The following is a 26712-nucleotide window of genomic DNA, read 5'->3' as shown; positions in this document are numbered from 1 at the left end:
TTTGAGGATGAAGCGATCTGATGTGTGTTGCCACTAACACGGCCGCCCAGCACGCGGCAGGCCCTCGGTATCCGCTGGTTCTCTCCTCGCAAGTGGACAAACTTGTTTCACAAAAGGCCAGCTAGTAAGTATCTTGGGCTTCGTGGGCCATACAGTCTCTGCTCCAACTAACTATTCAGCCCCACAGTTCTAGAAGGAAAACAGCCATGGGTGACAGAGCAACAAATGAGCATGGCCATGTTCCAATAAAACTTTATTGACAAAATCAGGTGGTGGGCCGGGTTTGGTCTGTGGGCTGCAGCTCACCGTCTACACCCATGGGCGTGTGCATGCCACTTCATCTGCCTGCTGGGCCGGATCAAAGTCTCCCTAGCGTCCACGTTTCTGTGTTTTATCATAGTAAGTTCCGGAAGAAGAGGGTTTTCCGACAGTGGCTGCGGCAGGCAGGCCCCAAAGGCAGTTGTCAGTGATTATGAAGTATCTACGAAGCGGAGCAGCCTCTCGTCTCCAGCCTTCGGGGACCAGGATGAGGGAAAAGAGAAGCATGATTCCTACCGACCAAGTTCTGTGAGGATGAACTTTCAGGACGAGAGAGCGTGGGTGAGGCCGGGCGAGATCCCTGTGTGGGGGACCAAGCCTTGAATGGAGCGGGTGGCCCGTCCTTGGGGGTTTCTGAGGATCCCTGGCATTTCAGAGGGAAATCTCAACTTCTCCCCTGCATTTGTTTTAAAATCCTCTCATCCTTGGGGCGCCTGGGTGGCGCAGTCGGTTGAGCGTCCGACTTCAGCCGGGTCACGATCTCGCGGTCCGGGAGTTCGAGCCCCGCGTCGGGCTCTGGGCTGATGGCTCGGAGCCTGGAGCCTGTTTCCGATTCTGCGTCTCCCTCTCTCTCTGCCCCTCCCCCGTTCATGCTCTGTCTCTGTCCCAAAAATAAATAAACGTTGAAAAAAAAAAATTAAAAAAAAAATCCTCTCGCCCACCCCAGACAAGAGAGAAAGTGAAGTTTAGAAGGGGGTGCCAGCGCTTCCTGCAAGCTGATTAGCGCCCTGGAGCCACCAGCCTCAAAGACCAGAGCCCTCTGCCTTCTGCCTGTTGCAGAATTTGCATTTTAAATTTTGGTGGTGCCCCCCCGCCCCTCCCCGAGCGAGGAGCAGGAGCAAGGAACTGGAAGCCTGCTGTTCAGCTTCCGCCTCAGGACAAGCTTGTCTCGATCTTCGATCTTCGCAGGAAGGGTCTTGCCTAAAAGGAAAATTGGGTTCCCACCCCAAAATCCACCTTTGGAGCCTCTCCTGAGAACTTAGAAGCCCTGGGGGGCTCCGGGACTGTTTTCACCCGGCGGCAGTTGACGGATAGGCAGGGGCTGCGCGTGGTCACGGCCTGTGCGGGGTGCGTGCTCTCGAGCCGCAAATGCCCCCATCCCTTGTGGTCCCACGTCCTGCCTGCTTCCTCCACTGGGGCCTCTGTGAGGCATTTGGGTTTGAGATGTCTGTGTCCCTAAGAAACGAGAGAAAGCTCTCTCATCAGCCGTAACAACACGTGGGAGATAAGGGACGGCCTGGAGGAGCCCACCCGCCTCCACAGTTGGCTTCCTACAGTTGATCCTCCACGAAGCAGATGGGAGATTGGTCTAGAACGCCCAGCCGGTCTGCTACTGCCGGGCTCAATTCCCTCGGTGGCTTCCCATGGTTTTTTGTACCGTCACCCAAACCCTTCACGCAGCCTGCGGTGTCCTGGGTGGCCTCATCTCTGCCCATTTCCCAGCTGCCTTTCTCCTCCTGTGCTCCCCACTTGCCCCCTCAAATGCCCTATTCCAGACACGCGGAGCCGCTTTCCGTTCCTTAAACAGTTTGTGGAGCCCTCTTGTGACGTTGTCATGTGTTAAGTGTACAACTTTGTCAAGGCAGGCTCGCTTCGGTTAAGGTTGGTTTGGTTGGAAGTTGACAGAGATCGAAAATGAATAAAGGGGGTGCTTTCTTCTCCCCCATAACAGTGCAGGTGCACATGGCCAGGGCTGGGAGGCACGGTGGCTGCCTGGTGGTGGTGATTTGACGCCCCCTGTCGCGTTGCTCTGCAGCGTGTGGCCTCGTGATCCAATATGGCGGCATACAGGTTCCAGGTACAGAGGAAGGAGGGCAGGAGAGAGCCGGGGGTGGGGGGGAGACACGCATAGTAAGGGCTCCTGGAAGAGGCTTCACAGCTGTGTACTTCTCCCTCAATTCTGACCAATGGGATGACTCATGGCCACCCCGAGCTGCAAGGAAACTGGGAAAAGTAGTCTTTATTCCGGGAAGTCACGTGGCCGTAAAAGAAGGTACAACTACCCATACCTGCAAATGCCTCCAGTGGACTCCAGGAGTCTTTGTGGGCTTTGCCACCAGCATTGCCATAAGTAGGACTTGGATTCAGAACCATCTGTCGCCAAAGCCGTGCTCTTAACTATTTGCTACATTGCTCCCTGACATGCAATGCACGCGGGACACTTAATGCATGTTCACAGAGCAGCGAGATACAGACAAGGGCTGGAGTGCTCTCGGGAAGTGTTGGTCTGTGTATGCAGGCTGCTTCATTAATTTTCTCACGGGAGACTGCTAGATGAGTCTTAGAATTTATAAGGTTTTAGAATCAGAGGGAATGGTCCTTCCTTTCAGGCTTAGTTCGCTTAATCAGATATGATGCTTGATCATAAAAAGCACACATTTGAAGCATACATTCTGATGAGGTTAGACAAATGTAAATACTCTTGTAACTTCCACCTCAATGAGGATATAGAGCATTTCTGGGTCGTAGGGTAGTCTAGGCATTTCTCCACGGGATACAGGTGTGCTGTTTTGAAGGGACACATACACCCCAATGTTTATAGCAGCACGATCAACAATAGCCAAAGTATGGAAAGAGCCCAAATGTCCATCGATGGATGAATGGACAAAGAAGATGTGGGATATATATACAATGGAGTATTACTCGGCAATCAAAAAGAATGAAATCTTGCCATTGGCAACTATGTGGATGGAACTGGAGGGTATCATGCTAAGCGAAATTAGTCAGAGAAAGACAAAAATCATATGACTTCACTCCTATGAGGACTTTAAGAGACAAAACAGATGAACATAAGGGAAGGGAAACAAAAATAATATAAAAACAGGGAGGGGGACAAAACAGAAGAGACTCCCAAATATGGAGAACAAACTGAGGGTTACGGGAGGGGTGGTGGGAGGGGCGATGGGCTCAATGGGTCAGGGGCACTAAGGAATCTACTCCTGAAATCATTGTTGCACTAGATGCTAACTAACTTGGATGTAAATTAAAAAAAAAAAAAAAAAGATACAGAGCATTTCTGTCACTTCAGTAGTATCACTTTGTAGGCAGCCTCCAACCCCTGCCCCACTCCAGTGATCCTGATTATTATTATTTTTTTAAGTAGTCTTCATTCCCAGCGAGGAGCCCAGTGGAGGGCTTGAACTCATGACCCTGAGATCAAGACCTGAGCTGAGATCAAGAGTCAGATGCTTAGCTGACTAAGCCACCCAGGTGCCCCCTGGTTCATTTTCTATCACCGTATGTTAGTCTTGCCTCTTCTCAAACATGACATAGATGGATTCACGGTGTTTGGGCTCATTTATATCTGGCTTCTTTATTTTTTAAAAGTGTTTGTTTATTTTTTTATTTTTTTTTATTTAAAAAAAATTTTTTTTCAATGTTTATTTATTTTTGGGACAGAGAGAGACAGAGCATGAACGGGGGAGGGGCAGAGAGAGAGGGAGACACAGAATCGGAAACAGGCTCCAGGCTCCGAGCCATCAGCCCAGAGCCTGACGCGGGGCTCGAACTCACGGACCGCGAGATCGTGATCTGGCTGAAATCGGACGCTTAACCGACTGTGCCACCCAGGAGCCCCTAAAAGTGTTTGTTTAATTAGAGAGAGAGGGAGAGAGTCCCAGGCAGGCTCCGCACTGCCAACCCAGAGCCTGATGTGGAGCTCGAACCCGCAAGCTGTGAGATCGTGACCCGAGCTGAAACGGAGAGTCGGGTGCTTAACCGACTGAACCACCCAGGCGCCTCTCTATCTAGCTTCTTTATTCTTTAGGTTGGCATTTTGTTTTGCAGTATCAACCGTGTTACTGCTTATATCAGTATTTTGTTCCTTTTTTTTATTTGCCACATAGTGTTCCACTGGATGACTATACTTCCAATTATTTCTCCATTTATTTGTTGATTGACATTCAGGTTGTTTCCGGTTATTGGGTATTAACGAGTAAAGCTACTGTGAACATTCATGTACGAGTCTTTTAATTTTTCAGTCTCTTGCTAGATACTTAAGAGTGGAACTGCTTGGTTATATAATAGGTATATACTTGCCTTTATTTATTTTTTTAAATTTTTTTAATATGAAATTTCTTGTCAAATTGGTTTCCATACGACACCCAGTGCTCATCCCAACAGGTGCCCTCCTCAATGCCCCTCACCCACCCTCCCCTCCCTCCAACCCCCCATCAACCCTCAGTTTATTCTCAGTTTTTAAGAGTCTCTTATGGTTTGGCTCTCTCCCTCTCTCTTTTTTTTCTCCTTCCCCTCCCCCTACTTACCTTTATAATAATGTGCTGACCTGTTTGCCACTTTACGTTTTTGCCGGCCACGTGTGAGAGTTCCAGTTGTCCCACACCTTCTCCGACACCTGCTATCATCAGGTTGTCTTACATTTTAACTTGTGCTGTTTCTGCGGATATGGGGGAGTAGCTCGTTGTGGTTTTACTTTGCGTTTCCCTGATGACTAAGGCATCCCTGATGACTAAGATGCTGGGCATCTTTTCATGTGTTCCCTGGCCATGTTTGTGCCTCCTTTTTGAACTGTCTGTTCGAATCTTTTGTTCATTTTAAGATTGGCTTTTGTCTTCCTATTTAGTTGCCAGCGTTCATTGTATATTCTGGATTTAAGTCCTTTGTCAGACACACGTATGGTGAATTTTATCTCCCAGTTTGTGGTTTACTGTTTTACTTCCTTAATGGAGTCTTTTGATGAACAGAAGGTCATAATTTTGATGAGTTTACCCAGTTTTTCTTTTATGCTTAGTGCTTTTGTGTCATGGGTTTTTTTTGTCTTTTTTTTGAAATATAATTTAAAATTTTTTTAATGTTTATTTGTTTTTGACAGAGAGAGAGACAGAGCATGAACGGGGGAGGGTCAGAGAGAGGGAGACCCAGAATCTGAAACAGGCTCCAGGCTCTGAGCTGTCAGCACAGAGCCTGACGCGGGGCTTGAACTCACGGACCGCGAGATCATGACCTGAGCTGAAGTCGGACGCTCAACTGACTGAGCCACCCAGGCGCCCCTGAAATATAATGTATTGTCAAGTTGGCTAACATATAGTGTATCCAGTGTGCTCTTGGTTTTGGCGGAAGATTCCCGTGGTTCATCGCTTACATACAACACCCAGTGCTCATCCCAACAAGCGCCCTCCTCGATGCCCCTCACTCACTCTCCCCTCTCCCCCACCCCCCCGTCCACCCTCAGTTTGTCCTCTGTATTTAAGAGTCTCTGACGGGTTGCCTCTCTCCCTTTCTGTGTGTAACTGGTTTTTTCCTCCTCCCCTCCCCCATGGTTAAGTTTCTCAAGTTCCACATATGAGTGAAAACGTACGGTATCTTTCTCTGACTGACTTATTTCACTCAGCGTAATACCTTCCAGTTTTAAATGTCCATCAACTGCTGAATGGATAAAGAACATGTGGTTTATATATACAATGGAATACTACTTGGCAATGAGAAAGAATGAAATCCTGCCATTTGCAGCAACGTGGATGGAACTGGAATTGTGTCATGTTTTTGAAACATGCTATGCACCTGCTGTGTAGATAATCGAAAAAAATGTTTCCTGGGTAGCTGAACTCCCTCAGAACAAAAGTAGCTTGCACGTCTATGAACATGTGACCTCCCTGGGCTCTCTCTCTCTCTCTAGTTTTGGGGGCCCTTGTTAGAATGCTGCTCCCCACTCTGTCCCCCTATTGCCCTAGGAGTTAGACTGATGGAGGGCCACAATCTGTGTGTATGTGTGTGTGTGTGTGTGTGTGTGTGTGTGTGTGCGCCCGTGCGCACCAAAAAACAATTGAACGGTTCCATCATCACTGGGTGAGGTTTCTTCAGGCCGGACATTCTTGGGAAATGTTGCTGCATAGATATTGACTTGTCCTGTTACCTTCTGCACACGCCACCGGCGACTGCTTCCTAGAAATGGATTTGGAGTCGTGCGGTAATTACCCCTGAAAGTGTTCACTCAAGTCTGAGAGCAGATTAAATAATGAATTGCAATGTCATTTATTCGTTCCAATTTAGAACCCTTGTCTCATTATTTTTCTGGATGAAATTGAATGTCAAGAGGGGGAGAAAACTCAAAACTCAAGGGAAGGGGGAAGCAGGGGTGGAACGCGAGGAGGGTCCGTGGACTCACGCTCATGATGCCAGAGACGGGGTTCTGGAGGGGGAAGCGGGACCCTCTGCGCCTCCAAGGTAGCAGGGCTGGGGGTTCAGGAGGGCCAGGGAGGCAGAAATAGGGGTGCCCCTACAGGTGCTGTCGCCCTTGCTCCTGGACCATCACCGTTCCTCACCTTTTGGACATTTTCCCCTTAGAACTATAAAGTAGGGGAAGGAATTAAAGGGGAAACACCCGAAGGTAACTCCTACGGAGCATTTCTTTTCCCTGCCTTGCTTCCTCTGCTAAGGTTTTGTTTTGTCTTTTTTCCCCTAAAACATAACCTGAGATTGTACTATGAATACAATTGTATCTCCTGTTGTTGGGTCACCCTTAGGATGAAAGCATTTTTTAACTAGGATTGTGGGGCGCCTGGGTGGCGCACTGGGTTAAACGTCCAACGCTTTAATATTTTTAATTTTTAATTTTTAATTTTTGAGAGAGAGAGAGAGCAGGGGAGGGACAAAGAGGGACGGAGACACAGCCTGAAACAGGCTCCAGGCTCTGAGCTGTCAGCACAAAGCCCAACGCAGGGCTTGAACTCACGAACTGCAAGGTCATGACCTGAGCTGAAGTTGGATGCTTAACCGACGGAACCACCCAGGCGCCCCAAGCGTCCAGCTCTTAATTTCGGTTCAGGTCACGATCTCACAGTTCGTGAGATGGACCTCCCTACTTCCAGCTCCATGCTGTCAGCTTGGTATTCTCTCTCTCTCTCTCTCTCTCTCTCTCTCTCTCTGTCTCTGTCTCTGTCTCTGTCTCTGTCTCTCTCTGCCCCTGTCCTGCTTTGCACGCTCTCTCTCAAACAGGTAAACTTAAGAATAAATTTAAAAAATAGATAAGTAGATAGATAGGATTGCGTGTACTTTGTAAGCAGCAAGCTCTGTGGACTCTGGGACCCTTGTCTCTTCCACTGCTGCGTCCCCAGTGCCCAAGCTATGCCTGGCAAGCATGTTGGAAGGACAGGTCACTTTTGAATGCCTGAGCATCATTCTTTAATAACAGCAGCCAACATTACGGGGCGCTCGCGGTGTGCCAGACACATGCTAAGAGTCGTACAGAATCGACCTTCTTCACCCTGCACATCACTCTCACGGGAGACTGTGCTTTTCAGGGTCCTGACAACGAGGCCCCTGGAGCAAGTCTGGCAGCATAGTGTCATGGGTGAGAACATGTGATTCGGAGTTGGACAATGAGGGGTTGTATCCTGGGTCCATTGCTTCTTAGCTGTGTGACTCAGGGTGAGTCACTTAACCTCTCTGAGCCTCAGTGCCTTCAGGTATAAAAAGCTCTACTAGCAATATCTGCTTCGTAGGACTGTCAAAAGGATTCAGTGAAAGAACTCTGAGCCGGCCAAGAGAAGGCGAGACGGACCGTTAGCTGTAATTACTATTATTCTTGATCTGGGTGACCTTGAGCAAGTCGTTTTACCTCTGAGTCCTCGTTACTTCGTCTGGAAGATGGAAAGTGGTTGTGACCGTCGAAATGATCACTGATCATTCAAACGTGCGAAAGGCTGAGCCCAGAGCCTGGGCATGGTCCACAGGGAATGGTTACGAAAAAGTACTAAAAAAGCAGGACCTGTCGAGCGCCTGTCCCTCCTCCTAAACTCATTCCAAGGGTCACTTCCTCCAGATGCCTTTCTCGGCTCCTCTTCTCCCTCCCCCCCTCCCATCTCCTCCACGTTCCTCCAACGCTGTGTGCTGTCCTCCCTCAGAGCTCCTCCATCCTGTCTCGTGATCTGTTTTAACTTGTCTGGGTTCTCACCCGACCCCGTGAAGGCAGGGACCACCCCGTCGCTCACCGCTGTATCCCCAGACTCCACCATCTGGCACGCAGAAGGCGCCCTCCAAAAGCACTTGCGCGGGAGAACCGCGATTAGAGCAGCCGGGGAAGACGGTGGGAGCAGCCAGACGGAGATCGAGAGCTTCGTTGAGTCAGAGGGGAGATGTTAGCAGAGGCTTCTGGAGAAATTAGCCGCTGTCATAAATTCCAACTCTGTTTAGTAATGTTTGGCCAATCTTTCTTTTCCTGACTTGATTCAAAATTGGATGGGAGGGAAAGAAATTTGTCTGAGTGACTGTAAGTTAACAAGCTGTGATGATGCTCCGGGAACCGTGTCGCTTGGAGCCATCAATTTGCAGAGAGACAGAGAGAGAGAGAGAGAGAGAGAGAGAGAGAGAGAGAGAGAGAGAGAGAGAAAGGGGCAGAAGTGGAAAAAGGAACTCCTGGCGGTTGGGACGGGTTGTCAAGGGACAGAAGCAAGAGGATTCTGGATTTTATCAAGGCTCCTGTGTTCCAAATGCCTTATATTGCTTGTCATTTAAATAAACTTCATTGAGGTGTAATTTATGTACAACGGACCCATTTTACCTCCACGGTTTGGGTTTTGACAAACGCATGCACCTGTGTAACCGCCACCACCGTCAAGATGTAGAATTTTCCAGCACCCCAGGCATTTTTTTTCTGTCACTCATGCCCCTTGGCAGTCAATTCCCCGCCCCCAGCCTCCTTCCCCGGCAGCATCTGATGCTCTTTCTGTCGCTGTGGATCCGCTTTGCCTGTTTTAGAGTTTTACACAAGTGCGATCACACAGAATAGACACTTATGCATCTGGTTTCTTTCATTCAGCATATTGCTTTCAAGATTCATATTGTATTTTTATGGGGGCGCCTGGGTGGCTCCGTCGGTTGGGCATCCAGCTCTTTAAATTTTTTTTTAATGTTTATTTATTTTTGAGACAGAGAGGGACAGAGCATGAACGAGGGAGGGGCAGAGAGAGAGGGAGACACAGAATCCGAAACAGGCTCCAGGCTCTGAGCTGTCAGCCCAGAGCCCGACGCGGGGCTCGAACTCACAGACCATGAGATCATGACCTGAGCCGAAGTCGGCCGCTTAACCGACTGAGCCACCCAGGCGCCCCTCGGCGTCCAGCTCTTGATTTCAGCTCAGGTCACAATCTCACGGTTCGTGAGTTCGAGCCCCGCATCGGGCTCTGTGCTGACAGTGCAGAGCCTGCTTGGGATTCTCCCTCTCTCCCCCTCTCTCTCTCTACCCCTCCCCTGCTCGTGCTCTCTCTCTCAAAATAAATAAATAAACTTTAAAAAAGAGATTCGTATTGTATGTTTGAGGTAAGGTTTAGTCCTGCTTCACGAATATACCAGTCCGTCAGCGTAACAGGTGCATTAGTTGTGTGGTATGTTCTTGTGTGGTTCTGATTCTTTAATGTCCAGCTTAAATGCCCTCTCCTTTGAGATTCCTTTCCTGACTTTCCCCAGCACGGCCGGCTGGGTTGAGGGCAATGCTGATCATAACTGCCATTTAATAAGTCTTTATCATGCTTAATATGTATTTACAAAGACTATTCTATTATCACAAGCCTCATCTGAGTTAGGTATTATTGCCCCCATTTCAAAGAAAAGAAAGAAAGCTAAGGCTCAGAGAGGTTGACTAATTGAGCTAACACCACACAGCTAAATAGTAGCAGAGTCAGATTTTTTTTTTTAACATTTATCTTTGAGAGACAGAGAGAGGCAGAGCATGAGCAGGGGAGGGAGAGAGAGAGAGATACAGAATCCGAAGCAAGCTCCAGGCCCTGAGCTGTCGGTCAGCACAGAGCCTGACGCGGGGCTCGAACTCACGAACCGCGAGACCCTGACCTGAGCTGAAGTCGGAAGCTCAATCGACTGAGCCACCCAGGCATCCCAGCAGAGTCAGATTTTGATCCAGGACTGTGACCCTAAGGACTGTGCTCACAGCCGCTCTGCTGCTGAGCCTTGTAGGTGGACTGTCTTCTTCACCTGGAGTATTTCCCCTATAGTGTCAGTTACCTGTGGTTAACCACGCCTGGGAGCCGATGATCCTCCTTCTGACGTGGTGTCGGGAGGTAAATAGTAGCCTGGTGCTACGTCCCGTGCCTACAGCATTCATCCCACTTCATCTCGTCAGGTAGGCATCGTATCAGCTCACATTATCACGAGAGAGAGAGGGAGAGAGAGAGGGACGTAACGTTATTCCAGTCTATTGTTATAACTGTTCTACTTTACTGATATTGTTGTTAAACTCTTACTGTGCCTAACTTATACATGAACTTCTATCATAAGTATGTACGTATAGGGGAAAATGTAGTACATACAGGGTTTGGTATTATCTGTGGTTTAAAGGCATCCACCAGGAGTCCTGGAATGTATCCCCTGTGGACAAGGGGACTATTCTGTCCTCTGACCCATGCTAAGAGCCTCACAGGGTTTACCTTATTAGCCTGCAATGTCACTGTCCTAGGAGTCTATTCTTCTCACGGCCAAGACCACAGACCCTGGATACCCTTATATCCCCCTACGTCCCATCCCTATTGTTTTCCAGTTAACCGTTTTCCTGTCTTTGCCCCCTTATCAGCCTGAGTTCTTCATTGCAAATGACAGAATCCATTCTAGACATTTAAATGGAAGGAAGACTGGACGCCTGGGTGGCTCGGTCGGTTGAGCGTCCGACTTCGGCTCAGGTCATGATCTCGCTGCTTGTGGGTTTGAGCCCCATGTCGGGCTCTGTGCTGACAGCTCGGAGCCTGGAGCCTGCTTCGGATTGATTCTGTGTCCCTCTCTCGCTCTGCTCCTCCCCCACTCATGCGCTCTCTCTCTCTCTCTCTCTCTCTCTCTCTCTCTCTCTCTCTCTCTCTCTCAAGAATAAATAAAACATTAAAAAAAATAAATAAATAGAAGGAAGACTTATTAAAAGGAGTTTAGATAGTTCACAGAATCTCCGGGAAGACCACCAGAATTAGCTTGGAGACTGCAGCCAGGAATAAAGCTAAAATTTCACTAAATACCACAGCCCCCGCTGCCCGGAAAGCCCGACACCCTCCCTGAAAGGAGATTCTTTGGGTGTCTGTGTCTTCCGTGGCTCACTTCTGAATTAAAGGGTCGCAGTACAGTGTCTGATTTGTGAGGCCTGTGTCACATGACTATGCCCTGGGTGCGAGGGATGCTGGGAAAGTAAGTGTCTGGCTTGAGCCAAAGAAAGGGAGGAATTCCTCTGAACTCGAGAGAGATTCAGAAAGAGTTGGTCTAGAAGCTCTAGAAAACACAAGTGTCTATGACAGTTCCTCCTAGACCATAACCTCCTCTGGGACGGCGAAGGTGTCTGATTTATTTTTGTATCCCCAGCACAGAGAACATGGCAGACATAGTGTAATTAGTAAGAACATATATATTTAGCAAATGAATGAATGAGGAAATGGCTGGGCGAATGTGTATTTGACATAGGGAAGACCTCAAGACAGGAGGATGTGCTGACTCTTTTTGAGAAATGGTTTCTTGGCTTCCTAGGTGGGTCATTCCATCCCAAGTCGAGGATAATTCAAGCCTAGGGGCATTTCTGGGTCCCTCATCAGTCCCAGGGACGGAGGCCCCTTCTCTGAATGAGAATTTCTCCATTGAATTGCTTTTGTGTCTTTGTCAGAAACTCAGTTGACTGTATTTATGTGGGTCAGTTTCTGGGCTCTCTATTCTGTTCCATTGATCTATGTATCCATTCTTTCAACAATACTATATCATCATCTTAATTATTGTAGCTTTGTGGTAAGTCTTGAGACCAAGCAGCGAGATTCCTCCAACTCGGTTCTCCTTTTTCAGAATGTTTTTGGCTGTTCCGGGCCATTTTCCCTTTTTATATAAATTGTAGAATTAGCTTGTCAATACTTAAAAATGAGTTTTCTGGGATTTTGATTTGGATTGCAGACTTCATAGATCAAACTGTAATTAACCTCTTAATGATACTAAGACTTCCAACCCATGAACACAACATATCTCTCTATTTATTGAGATCTTTTATTTCTCTCCTCAGTGTTTTAATAGCTTTTAGCATATAGAGGCTTCACACATTTTTGTCAGGTTCATACTTAAGTATCTATTGTAAATAGTATTTTTGGAATTTCAAGTTCTAATTGATTTACTGTTGCATATTGAACTTGTTCCAGGAGTTTATTCTGGGCATCTGTTACAGATTTAGTCAGGTTTTCTACATAGATGAACATGTTGGGTATAAATAGGAATATATTCCAATCTGTATGCCTTTTATCTTTTTTTCTTAACTTCATTGGTTCCAACCTGTCCAGACTTCCAACATGATGGCTAAGAGAAGCGGTGAGAGAGGCAGTCCTTGCCTAGATGCTGAGCTGAGGGGGAAAGCGTTCTCTTATCACTGAGTGTGCTGTTAGTTGTAGGATTTTTGTAGATGCCCTTTATTAGGTTACGTTCCCTTCTATTCCTCGTTTGCTGACAGTTTTGATCCTGAGCAAATGTGGAGTTTTGTTGAAGGCCTTCTCTGTATCTATTGCAATGATCATGGTTTTTTTTCTCATTTAGTTTGTTAATATAGTGAATTACATCAGTTGATTTTTCTCAGTTGATTTTTTTTTAATTTAAATTTTAGTTAGTTAACATTTTTCAGTTGGTTTTTGAATGCCTTGCATTCCTGGGATAAACCCTACTGGTCATGGTATCCTTCTTACACACTTTACGTTTTACAGATTGTTGGGTTATATATGCTGCCATTTTATTGAAGATTTTTTTTTTTTCATGTGTGTTCTTATAATGTCTTTATCTGGTTTGGGTATAGGGCAATCCTGGCATCATTAAATGAGTTGGGAAATATTTTCTCTTCTCCTGTTTTCTGGAGGAAATTGCGCAAAATTGGTGTTATTTCTTCCTTAAATGTTTAGGAGAATTTGCCAGTAAAACCACGTGAGTGTGGAGTTTCCTTCCTTCCTTCCTTCCTTCCTTCCTTCCTTCCTTCCTTCCTTCCTTCCTTCCTTCCTTCCTTCCTTCCTTCTTTTCTTTCTTTCTTTCTCTCTCTCTCTTGTTGTTCACTTTCTTTCATGGTTTATCTATTTTACTGATTTTTTTCAAAGAACGGGCTTTTGGTTTTGCACTCTTCTCTATTGTTTTTCTGTTTTTAACTTAGTTGGTTTTTGCTTTAATCCTTACTACTTCTTTCCTTCTGCTTGGTTTGGGGTTTAATTACTCTTCCTTCTCTAGTTTCTCGAGTGGAAGCTTTGGATGCTGATTTTAGATTTTTCTTCGTTTCGAATAAATGTGTTTAATGCTATAACTTTCCATCTAAACACAGCTTTGGCTGCATTCCATGAATGTTGGTATGTTTTATTTTCATTTTCATTCAGCACAAATATTTTTAAGTTTCCCTTGAGATTTCCTCTTTGAGTCTCAATGAGTTGTTTAGAAGCGCGTTGTTTACTTTTCAAACATTTGGGGATGTTCCATCCATCTTTCTCTATGTGGGTGCTCGTTAATTTTTTTTTTTATGATCTAAGAACATGACTTGTATGATTGCTGTTCTTTTAAATGTGTTAAGGTTTTTTGTTTTTGTTTTTGTTTTGTGGACCAGATTACGATGTATCTTGGTAAATGTTCCATCCACGCTTCAGATGAATAGGTGTTCCTCTGTTGTTGGGGAGCGTGTTCCAAAAACGTCCATTAGGTCTAGCTGGTTGGTAGTATTGTTTCGGTCTTCTGTACCCAAAATGATTGTCTGCCTACTTGTTCAACAATTACCAAGAAGCGTCAAAGTGTCCGACTACATTTGTGGCTTTGTCTATTTCTCCTTTCAGCGCTATTACTTTTCGCCTCATGCATTTTGATGCTCTGTTGTTAGGTACGTACACACACAGAATGGCTGGGTCTTCTTGGAGAATGGGTGCTTTTATCATTATGTAATGCCCCTCTTGATCCCTAGAACAGTCTTTGTTCCGAATTCAGCTTTGTCTGAAGTTAATATAGCTACTTGGTGTTTGTGCAGGAGTAGGAGAGGGGGAGCAGGAGGAATTGTGTCTTTTTCTAAACATTGACCAGTGTGGTTGCATAGAGCCATGCCCAGCGGAAGACGAGCCTCTGGATTCCCACCACGGTCAGTGAAGTAGGCATCTGCGTGAGATCTATGGCCACCTGCACTTGTATATCTGCCATTAGAGATTTCAGGGAGAGACAGGTATGGCCGGAGGCCACCGTGGCCTCAGAGGCTCCTCTGACTTGGGACTTAAATCATTCCATGTTTCCAACCTCTCTTCACTGTTGGGAGCCCTTGGCAACCCCAGAAACTCACGTTTTAAAATACTTGCTGTGTGTACTGGAGGGAAGGTAGAGGGATGATCTGTAGGTGTAATCAATCGTTTTTTAAAGAAGTTCTTTCATGACCTCCCCCCGTCCCCGCTGTGTAATTTGGAAAGTGGGCTGTGGGGGGAAGGGGAAGCATTCCAAGGTTCCACGGGAAACATACCTAAAGACTAAAGCGGGTGATGGGGCCCAAGGTCATGCCTAGAAGGATAAGAGTAAGTTCTGCACCTTGGCCTCTTGCCAGGTCCTAATTATTGGTATTCTTTTTGGCATTTTAGCCTCAGTAAGGACGGAAAGGGTGGCAGGGAGGGGAGGAGATGTTACTACAGTCCTCATCTATATTCGTTTCTCCAAGAATAGTCTTCCGATTGTAATTGAATATAATTGGAGACAGAGTCTGGCTGGCTGGCAGCTAGCTGATTGTGTACCTTCAGAGTTTTGGGGTGGGGGAGTGGGAGCAGGGATGGGGGTGGCAGGGTGAAGAAGAAAGGCCCTGTCTGCTCAAGCTCGACTCTATCCTGAATGTGTGGGCAGCAAGGCGAGGGCCCGACAGACCTGAGTTCAAACCCCACCTGCTAGGCAGGTGACTTAGCTCTTCTGTGCCTCAATGACCTTATCTATAAATAAGGATAATAATGTATATTTAGAGCACGGTTGTACAGGTGAAGTGAGATAAGCCATAGAAGTTATTTCTCTTATGTGCTTGCTTCTCAGAGTGTGGAGCACAGACCAGCAGCCTTGGCTTCCGGGAAGGGGGACTGGAGGGGGGAGGGGAGCTTGTAGAAAACGCAGAATCTCAGACCCCGCCCAGCACCTGCATTTTAACAAGATCACAGGTGATTCCGATGCATGTTGAAGTTGGAAACATTCTGCCTGTATACCCTCATTCACCTTCCACACTGGGCGCCATCCGTCTTTGAGGGGGTTCCCTCCACCCACATGAAACAACACTCAATACCCAGAGCATTTGGTGAAAGTAATTTCCTGTTGCTCTGGGGAGCCCTGGCCTTTCTCCAGAGAATTAACGCTGGATTCCCTCCTTCCACCCCTTCCCCCTAACCCCCAAATCCATAAATCACCATCACTTTGTGCATCTATTAACATTTATTAAGATTTGTGAAGACATAGCCTTTAGGCAACTTAGATCCCTTTTTTCTTTTTTTTTTTTAATAATTTTTTTGATGTTTATTTATTTTTGAGAGTGAGAGAGGCAGAGTGCAAGCGGGGAGGGGCAGAGAGAGAGGGAGACACAGAATCCGAATCAGGCTCCAGGCTCCGAGTTGTCAGCACAGAGCCGGACCCACGCACAAACCCATGAGATCATGACCTGAGCCGAAGTCGGCTGCCTAACCGACTGGGCCACCCAGGCACCCCAGATCCCATTTTTCAAATGTACCTAAGGGAGCCTGGCGTTTAAAGAACCCCTGTTGTGAACACTTCTGCAAAGTAAATAATCACCAACCAAATCATCTATTTTACAAAGCTCAAATTTTGCATATGATGATTTCAGAACAAAGCAGTGTGAGCTATTGGAAGTTCTAGTTCTTAATTAGCAGGATTCAGGTTCAAACAGTTTTTCTTTGAGTAACATAGTAGGTGTCTTTTCCCAGTCTCAATGGGGCATCAAGATCACCCATGGAATTTTATGTTTTCATATTTTTTAAGTATATAAATCTTAAGTGTATGACTTGATGATTTTACATACGTATACACCTGTATCGATGAGACATGGAACATTTTTGCACCCTTGATCCATCTTTCCTGTTTTGGAATTTCACCTAATGGAATTGAGGCAGGAGGGAAAGGGGACTAGGGAGACAAGTTGACCAAAGTAAAGCCATTTCAGTCTTAGGCTGACACTTTACCAGCAGGTCTTAAAAAGAGTTACAAGGTCCGACTCACGGGGAATCACAAGACCACACTCCCTCCAACAACAAAAGCCACAGAGGCTGGACATTTTTGAAAATTTCTCCCTGTGAGTGGTTCCACAACCCTAAGACAATGGAAAAACCAACCACCCAATGTAAATGTTAAACCCAAAGTTTAAGGGTGAGTCCCTTCCTATACAGTTAGCTAATTAAAACAGCAACGACAACAACAACAACAACAACAACAACAACATAAAATCCTTTGTTAGAGGCAAAGGAGGGTTCTCTTACTCACCTGGGAGAAAAGTCCACTACTTGGTCTATGAAGTAGCTCATTTCTTACTTAATAAATAATAATTTACACTTGATAAATCTTTGTTCTTTTCTCTAAATGGCTTGCTCTTGAATTCTTTCTCGAGCAAAGCCAAGAACTCTTCTTGGCGAAGGGCCTGAGGCCCTCCCTTTCGGGGCTTAACATCAGAATCACACAGTTAAGGACCCATCATATGTAGCCAGAATCTTGGCTTCCATCAAGAAAAAACCCAGACAGTCCAACGAAGCTACATCTCCCCTCGACCACTGGTTCTCAAACTTGGGTCAACATCAGCGTCCCCCAACACAGGGCTTATTAAAACCCAGCTTGCTGGCCCCACCCCATTTCTGATTCAGCAGGTCTGGGGTGGCCCCAAAATTTGTTTTTCTAACAAGTTCCCAGGTGGTGCTGGTGCCGTTGGACCAGGGAGCACGTTTCGAAAACCACTGTCCAAGAGCGAGAGCTGATCCCTGGGCAGAACTCTTCTGGTGTGATTTTGAGTCACCCTCTTGCCTGTGTATCAGATGTTGATAACTTTGTCATGAACCTTCCCCACAAGGTGCAATTCATCCCTTCACCGTTTGCCTGATTGGGGTAAGACAGGAGCCATTGGTAATCAGCATCTCTCGGCGATCTTGGTGCCCTGATTTCTTTGACAGTCTAGGGTAAGGGGGTAATTAATTCGGACTTCTCTGCTTTCAGGGTATTTTTAATGAAACAAAACAGCTTGTTGCTACAGATGGGAGTCGTGAAGCAACAGAAAAAGAAAAAAGAAGGGACATTTTTTTTTTCAAGCCTCTGAATGGGTTTCTCTGTTAAACTGCCTCCCTGCACCACAGGCCCCCCGGCTCACCCCAGCCCCCCATGGGGGTCATCTCCAGGTTATTCTGACTCAGTGAGGAAACATAAAAAAATTAAGCTTGCTTCTGTGTTTGCTTCTTCTGAGTCTGGAGAGAAGGGGGCAGGGCGGAGACCCCAAGCAGGCCTAGGGGCTGTGTCGTGGGGGGCACTGAAATCCCTCAGAGACCACCTGGGATGGTTCACTCTCCTCCAGAGATGACGATGAAAAAATATGTCTGCTGACTTTGAGAGAGGTTTTTCTTTCTAATTTTTGGAGAAAAACAAAATCCATTAAAAGGCAAAAAAAAAAAAAAAAAAAAATGGAGACCATAGGGTGCTCTCTTGTAACTTCCTTTCTCTGAGTTTGGATTTGTATGGTTGGTAAGAGCTAAGACAGGACTTTCTTCTGTTATTTTCCTGTTCCCAAGTGGCCACCAAGAAGGCAGTGGTTTCTGGGAGCATCTTAACTGCCGATTTCCCGTTAGGAGTGAGGTCTGTGGATTCAAGGGCGCTGGCACACTTTCCGTCAAGTTCTCGTGTTCCCATAAAAATGCAATTCTATTTAAATTGTGAGGCATAGTGAGTCCTGATTACTATATTTATAAAAATTATATACAATTAGAGCAGAGTTTCAGGAACCAAGCCAACTCTCCCCCAGAGCATACATTGAAAAGCGCATTTTAAAAGGACAAAGGATGCTTTGGGGCAAAGCTGTCATGTGACATCTCCCTGGGTCATTTTGGTCATTGGTTTTCAGGGGCAGAATATAGGGTCTTCCTGGGCTGTTGGCTCCAGCTTGGGTGCGAACCACTCTAACAACGTCAGATTCATTTTGGAGATTATACGTGGAATGGTTGTACTTTCTGAGCCAAAGTTTGGGCACGTGGTCAGCTGAGGGTCTGAATGCACTTTACACATCTGAATGGCAGTGGGAGGTCAGAGACCAGCCAAAGGTGGGTTTGGAAGTCAGAGGGAGACAGAAGCGATACGTGGTGTTAGGATGTCCCCGATCCTCTCCAGGCCTGGGGCAAAGCCCTGCTGACGGAGGGGTCTGGTGATTTGGCCTCTAGTCCTTCTCTGGTAACTAAGTCTGGCCCAGGTGAGACCAGTCCAGCATTTTTGGCCTCTGACCCAAATCCCAGAGCTCACTGGTTTTCCATGCAAGGCACAACCCATGGAACTTTTCACGCAGGCCAGAGAAGCCTGAGCCAGAAAGAACATTTGCCCTGAAACTGAGCACACTCGGAGCTTCAAAAGACCCTGCCTGCATCCACCACATATCTCCCCGCCCCCCGCTACCCCCGCCCCCGGCCTGACAGCCCAGCACACGCACAGACTTGCTGTCCCCTGCGCATGCTGGGGCCCTTGTCCTTCTGGACCTCTGCATGGCTTGTGCGCTCGGCTAGGGTCGTTGTCACTTTCTTTTGTCCACTTGTCAAGACCCGGTCACCATGTTCTTATCAGGGGTGAGTTCCCCGATGCCCATCCAAGCAGAACCCGGTGCCTCTCCTCAGAGCTCACTTCTCATAGGATGCTGCAATTGTTTGCTGGGGGTTAGCCCTCTGCATCAGAGGCCAAAGCGGGAGCGGCTTGGCCGACACGCATTCGTTCTCAGCTCTTGTCCCCATAATATCACAGGTGTAGTTCATGCTGGTTCATGCGGCTCGGTGCAGGGAGCCAGGTGCCTGGTGCCCTAGGGCTCCACCATCCCTAAAGGTGTCTTCATCTGTACAGATCAGGTGCTCAGTTAACACGTCAGAGTTCCAGCCAGTGGAAAGGGAAAAGGAGAGAGGCGAGGGCATGCCCCTTTCCCTTAAGGGTGCAACTTGAAGCTGCCTTCCTTTGTGCATTTCACACATATGAACTGAGCATTTTTCACATGCTAGAAATAGCTTTGGATGCTGGGGATTCAGCAGTGAACAAGCCTAAAACCCTGCCAGAATGGAGTTCACATCCTGGTAGCGACGGAGAGATATTAACAAAACAAAATATAACATATATGCTGGGCAGTATGAAAACCGCCACAAAAGAGGAATCTTATTTCTTGGGGAGCTTCCAGGGCAAGGAGGGTGCTTGGACTTTGGAGGGAGTTGTCTGCACTTAGTAACTGATGGATGGGATGGTTCATGAGTGTTCAGAGGGCAGTGATAACGCAGAAGCTCAGAGCTCCCTCCTGCAGGTGGCGCCCCTGAGCTCGTGCGCTGGAAAGCCGTCTCCCTGAAGGTGAAGGATGATGCCTTGGCTTGGAGGGGACCTGCCTTGGACTCTGAAGCCCCCCCCCTCCTTTTTTTTTTTTTTAAAGTTTATTTATTTATTTTGAGAGATATAGAGCAAGGAAGGGACAGACAGAGAGGGAAAGAAAGAGAATCCCAAGCAGACTCTGTGCTGTCGGCGAGGCTTGAGCCCATGAACTGTGAGATCATGACCTGAGCCGAAGTCGAGAGTCAGACGCTTAACTGACTGAGCGACCCAGGTGCCCCTACCTGGTTTTTTTTAATCGTTACTTCCCCTGGGTGGACACGGTGGACACAGTAACAGGCAATCGCAATGGCAGTGACCAAGATGAGGCCCATTCCATGAATAGGACTCTCTTTCTTAACACTGACATTGAACAGCAAGATGCCACAGTCTCTGGGGAGGGAGACATTCCTCACAGGGGCTGCAAGCATTTCACGTTCCGTGTGTGGTGATATGCATAAATGCCTTTTGGAAAATATTAAGTGTTTGCAACATTGTTTAAGGATAATCCTCAATGTGGACTGATTTTGTTTCCCTTCTGATAAGAAAAATCAGGAATTGCCATAGGAGACTTCAGTTCAACCATGGACATCCCCCAGAGACCTTCTTTAATACTGTATGTTGGAAGACTTTCTATGTCAGTTTATAGAGGACTACCCTGTGTTTTTAATGGCTGCGTGGTATTCTAGATTGTGATGAGAACATACGTTATCTAATTGGTATCGATGTGCATTGAACTTTTCCACAGAGAAGCAGTAAGGGATGTCAACTGAGAGCCTTTGGTTTCAAATCCAAGCTCCAGTCCATACTAACTGTGTGACCTTGGCCAAGTCACTCAACCTCTGTGCCTCAGTTCCCTCATCTTTAAAGGGATGATAGTTGCAAAATAACACCAGCATCCTTCACAGAGCTAGAACAAACAATCCTAGAATTTGTATGGAACCAGAAAAGACCCCAAATAGCCAAAGCAATCTTGAAAAAGAAAACCAAAGCGGGAGGCATCACAGTCCCGGACTTCAAGCTGTGTGACAAAGTTGTAATCATCAAGACAGTCTGGTGCTGGCACAAAAACGGACACTCAGATCAATGGAACAGAATAGAGAACCCAGAAATGGACCCACAAATGCATGGTCAACTAATCTTTGACAAAGCAGGAAAGAATATCCAATGGAATAAAGACAGTCTCTTCAGCAAGTGGTGCTGGGAAAACTGGACAGCGACATGCAGGAAAATGATCCTGGACCACATTCTTACACCATACACAAAAATAAACTCAAAATGGATGAAAGACCTAAATTTAAGACAGGAAGCCATCAAAATCCTCGAGGAGAAAGCAGGCAAAAACCTCTTTGATCTTGGCCGCAGCAACTTCTTACTCAATACGTCTCTGGAGGCAAGAGAAACAAAAGCAAAAATGAACTATTGGGACCTTATCAAGATAAAAGTCTTCTGTACAGCGAAGGAAACAATCAGCAAAACTAAAAGGCAACTGACAGAATGGGAGAAGATATTTGCAAATGACATATCAGATAAAGAGTTAGTATCCAGAATCTATAATGAACTTATCAAACTCAACACCCAAAAGACAAATAATCCAGTGAAGAAATGGGCAAAAGACATGAATAGACATTTCTCCAAAGAAGACATCCAGATGGCTAACCGACACATGAAAAAATGCTCAACTTCACTCATCATCAGGGAAATACAAGTCAAAACCACAATGAGATACCACCGCATACCTGTCAGGATGGCACACATTAACAACTCAGGCAACAACAGATGCTGGTGAGGATGCGGAGAAAGAGGATCTCTTTTGCACTGTTGGTGGGAATGCAAACTGGTGCAGCCATTCTGGAAAACAGTCTGGAGGTTCCTCAAAAAATTAAAAATAAAACTATCCCATGACCCAGCAATTGCACTAGTAGGTATTTACCCAAGGGATACGGGAGTGCTGTTTTGAACGGACACGTGCACCTCGATGTTTATAGCAGCACTATCAACAACAGCCAAAGTATGGAAAGAGCCCAGATGTCCGTCGATGGATGAATGGAGAAAGAAGATGTCGTCTGCATATACAATGGAGTATTACTCGGCAATCAAACATAATGAAATCTTGCCGTTTGCAACTAGGTGGATGGAAAGAGAGGGTATCATGCTAAGCGAAATTAGTCAGAGAAATATAAATACCAAATGACTTCACTCATATGAGGACTTTAAGAGACAAAACAGATGAACATAAGGGAAGGGAAGCAAAAAGAATATAAAAACAAGGAGGGGGACAAAACAGAAGAGACTGTTAAATATGGAGAACAAACAGAAGGTTGCTGGAGGGGTTGTGGGGGGGGGATGGGCTCAATGGGGAAGGGGCACTAAGGAATCTACTCTTGAAATCATTATTGCACTATGTGCTAACTGACTTGGATGTAAATTTAAAAAAATAAATAAATGACAGTAAGTGAATAAATAAATAAAAGGGATGATAGCACATCTATCTCACAGGGAATTAAAAAAGGTCATTCCTGAAAAAGATGTAGAGTGGCATCTGAGACATCGTTAGCGCCTGGCAAGTACTAGCCATGTTAGTATTGTGAATTTCTTACTGTGACTAGAAAAAATTCGCAGTGCAACGATTTAACAATTTGTGCATGCTTCCTTGTCTGCGTGTCTCCATGAGTGGTGTTTGAAAGCAGGTTTTAAGGGACTGGTTATCTAGTAAAACTAGATAATATCTGATAGTAATAGACATTTTAGAAGTAGAAAGAAGAAAACTACCACTGTAATTACTATTAGTAATCTTTGGACTATTTCTTTTCCGCACTGGTTCCCTTAATAATGTTAAATAATTAAATGATGTGGCAACCCCCCCTTTTTTTTAGTTTTGCTAATATTTGGGGGTGAGTTTTGTCAGCCTTTATTTCTGTGTGTCTGTAGTGAGGATCGTACTAAATTAAGTTTGTATCCTGGGAGGGGAAGGAAAAAAAGAAAAAGAGGTTAGAGTGGGAGAGAGACAAAGCATAAGAGACTCTTAAAAACTGAGAACAAACTGAGGGTTGATGGGGGGTGGGAGGGAGGGGAGGGTGGGTGATGGGTATTGAGGAGGGCACCTTTTGGGATGAGCACTGGGTGTTGTATGGAAACCAATTTGACAATAAATTTCGTATATTGAAAAAAAATAAAAATTAAAAAAAAAGTTTGTACCCTGATTTTTTTCCTCTTTTATTTATGGCACTCGCCCTCCCAGCTTTGTTGAGGCATGATCGACAAGAGTGCACAAGCAGGGGGAGGGGCAGAGAGAGAGGGAGAGAGAGAATCCCAAGCAGGCTCTGCACTGTCAGCACAGAGCCTGACGTGGGGCTCGAACTCACAAACCGTGAGATGGTGACCCGAGCCGAAATCAAGAGTCGGATGTTGAACTGACTGAGCCACCAGGTGCTCCCAGAACCTATTCACCTTGTGACTAAAAGTTTGTCCCCTTTGACCAGCATCTCTTTTGTTTTGTTCCTCTCTGGCTTAGAGCAGGCTTAGGTGAATAAAGTCAAAGGAGGGGGCAAGCGTCTGAACGGACATGCCCAGGACAGAATGGACACGTCAACACTGCAGTCCCCCCGGGAAAGAGACTGCTTGTCTGAAGGCTTGAACTCACCCCCAGTTCTCTCCGCTGACTCCAGGGGTCCCATGACGTTTGGGGCTACCGTCTGTCTAGCGGGCATGCTGCGTGCGTTCGTACTGAGGACTGTGCCGGCCTGTGCGTTTTACCTTTCAAATGTGTCACCCCAGAGCATTGCCCGACGGGCCCTTTCAGAGGCTCAGGCCGGGAAACTCTCCCAAGTTCAGGGGTGGGCCTTGCTATCCGAGGACGCATCACAGAGCTGTTTTTGATAGAAGAGTGATTCTCAGCTGCTGAATAAGAAATAGCCCTCATCCATAATGCATGGCCCTTTAGAAGAAAGAGAGAAAAGGAAGTCTAAATCTAGCAGAGGCTGGAAAAAGATGGTGAGTGATTGAGAATACCATTCAGAACAGGCTGGGTGCTTTTCTCAGTGAAGTCATGCCTCCCTCCTGCTCGCCGAGGAGGCCCCCACGTGGGGACTCGCCTGGTCAGGGGGTCCCGGGGTCAGGGAGAGCCAGAGAGCAGACTCCTAGGTGACCACGAACAGGTCACAGGAGACAGAGGCCGAACGCTGATAGGGGATGCCTTCCAACTCAAAGATCGTTTTACTCAAATATTCTAGATTCTTATTTCGGGATCCTGATTTTGGCTGTAGTGTTCACCAACCGAAACACAACTACAGAAACCAGGGGAAGGGAACATATGGGTTTGGGGGGCCTTGACTGAATTGCATTCCCACTGGCCTAAATATACCACCCAGACACAGGAAGGAGGCTGTTTAACATTTCGAGTGACATTTCTAGCGCCTGTCGCCATGCATACACTGTTGCTTCTTGTTTGTTCAATCTCGGTGACAGTGGGGGACTTCGCGGGGCCTGTAGCTTCTAGAAAGGTTGGCTTTGGAAACATTGTGGGAAGATGTCTGGAGGGGGCTTGAATCATACCCCCCAAGGAAATAGGTCCAAGTCGTAACCTCCGGGTCCCGTGAGTGGCCTTAATGGGGACAGGGTCTTTGCAGATGTCATTGAGTCAAGGGCTGAGGTAATGTTTTTCTGGATCACGCCCTAAATCCAATGACTGGTGTCTTTACAAGAAGAGAATAGTTCGCAGAGGGAAGATGGCTGTGTGAAGACATGGGGGGGATGGGGGCAACGTGGCCACAAAACCCAAGGATTACTATGAGTCCCCAGAAACTGGAAGAGAAAAGGAAGGATCCTCCCCGAAATCCTTTGGAGGGAGTAGGGCAGCCCCCTGGTTTTGGATTTCCGGTCTCCAGAATCGGGAGAGAGTACACTTTTGTTGTTTTAAGTCACCCAGGCGTGGCGATTTGTTACAGAAGCCACAGGAAACAGGCGTGAGTCCCTCTGGCCTTGGCACCGTCCCCCTCACCAGTCACTTTAACTCTCTGGCCACAGCACCTTTCCCATAATTTCCGGTTCTTTCTGCTTTTCTTCCCCAAACTGCCTTCTCCCGTGCTGTCCCCCCTGGCTACTTACTTGCTTCTAACACCGCCATCACCCTCACCCCCAAGTATATTCTGTCCCTCACATTGTACCACGGACTCACAGGGGCTGGGAATGGTCATTGACTTGTGGTATCCACCTGCTTATTTGCAGGCCACACCATTCATTCATTCATTCATTCATTCATTCATTCATTCAGCAACTCTGTATCACACCCTGGCCATACTGCAGGCAGCAGTCGAGGTACGGGTGGTAGAGAAGTGAACTTTGCAGGAGCAATTTCCTTTGTGAAGGAACACTGATGTTCGCCTGCGTAGTCACAGCCTATAACTGATGCGGCGGCTTTAAGAATCGGATGGGAGAACAGGTAGGAAGCTTAGAACAGCGCCTGGTCCCCAGTTAGAGCTCAGTAGATTCTAGTTGTCGCTATGGTTCCTGTTATTAGAAGTTATAATTGGAAAACAACAGCGTGTAGCCCAAACAGAACGTGAGTCGGAGCCCAGTCCTGTGGGGGGCTCACTCTTCCCTCACAAAGCAAGAGCGGAAGGAAGGAGGCTGGTGGCCGTGTGCAGAAATGCACAGAGCTCCTTGCTGCCGTCTCCAAGTCTGTCTGTCTGTCTGTCTGTCTGTCTCTCTCTCTCTCACACACACACACACACACACACGCGTCTCTGCAGCCCCCCGTCTGCCACATCACCCCCACATAATTGGTGTGGCACCAGCTTTCCCAGCGGCTCTGAGGCCACAGGGCAATTTCTCAGAATCCATTTCCTTCCAGGCGAGCCGGCAGGTGCTGCTGTAACAAAGTAGCACAAACTTTGTGACTTAACACAACACAAATCTGTTACCTCGCTGTGGAGGTCAGAATCTGAAACGGGTCATCCATGCTATGTTCCTTCTGGAGGCTCCAGGGAAGAATCCGTTTCCCCGCCTGTTCCAGCTTCTAGAGGCCGCCCGCATCCTTGGCTTGTGGCCCCACATCGCTACCTCCGCTTCTGCCGTCGCGTCTTCTGTCTCTGACCCACCTGCCTCCTACCCTCTTACAACCCAGGCAATCCAGGATCGTCTCCCAATCTCAAGATCCTTAACTTGACCTCATCTGCAGAGTCCCCTTTGCCCTATGAAGTAACATAGTCACAGGTTTCGGGGATTAGGATTTGGACACCTTGTGTTTGGGGTCATTATTCTTTTTTTATTTTTTAATGTTTACTTATTTATTTTGAGAGAGAGAGAGCATGTGTATGCGCGCGAGTGGGGGAGGGGCAGAGAGAGAGGGAGAGAGAGAGAATCCCAAGCAGACTCCGTGCTGTTAGCACAGAGCCCAACATGGGACTTGAACTCACGAACCGTGAGATCATGACCTGAGTCGAAGTCAAGAGTCGGATGCCTAACCGGCTGAGCCACCCGGGCGCCCTGTGCCTTCTGTATCTCATGTGAAATAAGTTGAGCGAGTTTGCTGCCTTCCCAGGACATGCGTGTTTTCTACTTTCTGGGGAAAAGAGGTGAGAGCAAGCAGGAAATAAATGTGTGGCTTCCTCCTCTGATGTTTCACAGTGTCTTCTCAGACTGTGCTCCTGGGTTTTATTACCGATTTGGCTTTCCACAGCTGATCAGGCAGGTTTGGCCGTCCCTACATCCTGGGTGGGGAACCGAGGTGCAGGGAGGTCAGGTGGCTGGCCCCATCTCACCCGGCCAATTAGTGAGGAAGCCAGGAGGAGGCACCCCTCCCTCCATCTCTGGACCCTGCACCCAGTGGGATGTTTGCACTCAGCAGCAGCTGGAAATTACTTC

General features: G+C 47.0%; 1 long non-coding RNA gene across 2 annotated transcripts in view; it reads left to right on the top strand.

Moving 5' to 3' along the window:
* The window catches only part of LOC109497935, a 154728-nt gene that overhangs the window by 43405 nt on the left and 84611 nt on the right, over window positions 1–26712 (top strand). Inside the window, exon 3 of one of the 2 annotated variants that reach the window (XR_006595084.1) lies at window positions 401–600. The exons of the other annotated variant lie outside the window; for it this stretch is intronic. This is a non-coding gene — a long non-coding RNA (uncharacterized LOC109497935). The remainder of the gene's footprint in view (window positions 1–400; window positions 601–26712) is intronic. 2 annotated transcript variants of the gene reach the window in all.

Source organism: Felis catus, chromosome A3 (assembly GCF_018350175.1).
Source record: "Felis catus isolate Fca126 chromosome A3, F.catus_Fca126_mat1.0, whole genome shotgun sequence".
Classification (NCBI taxonomy): Eukaryota; Metazoa; Chordata; class Mammalia; order Carnivora; family Felidae; genus Felis; species Felis catus.
This window is presented reverse-complemented; position numbering and strand designations above follow the sequence as displayed.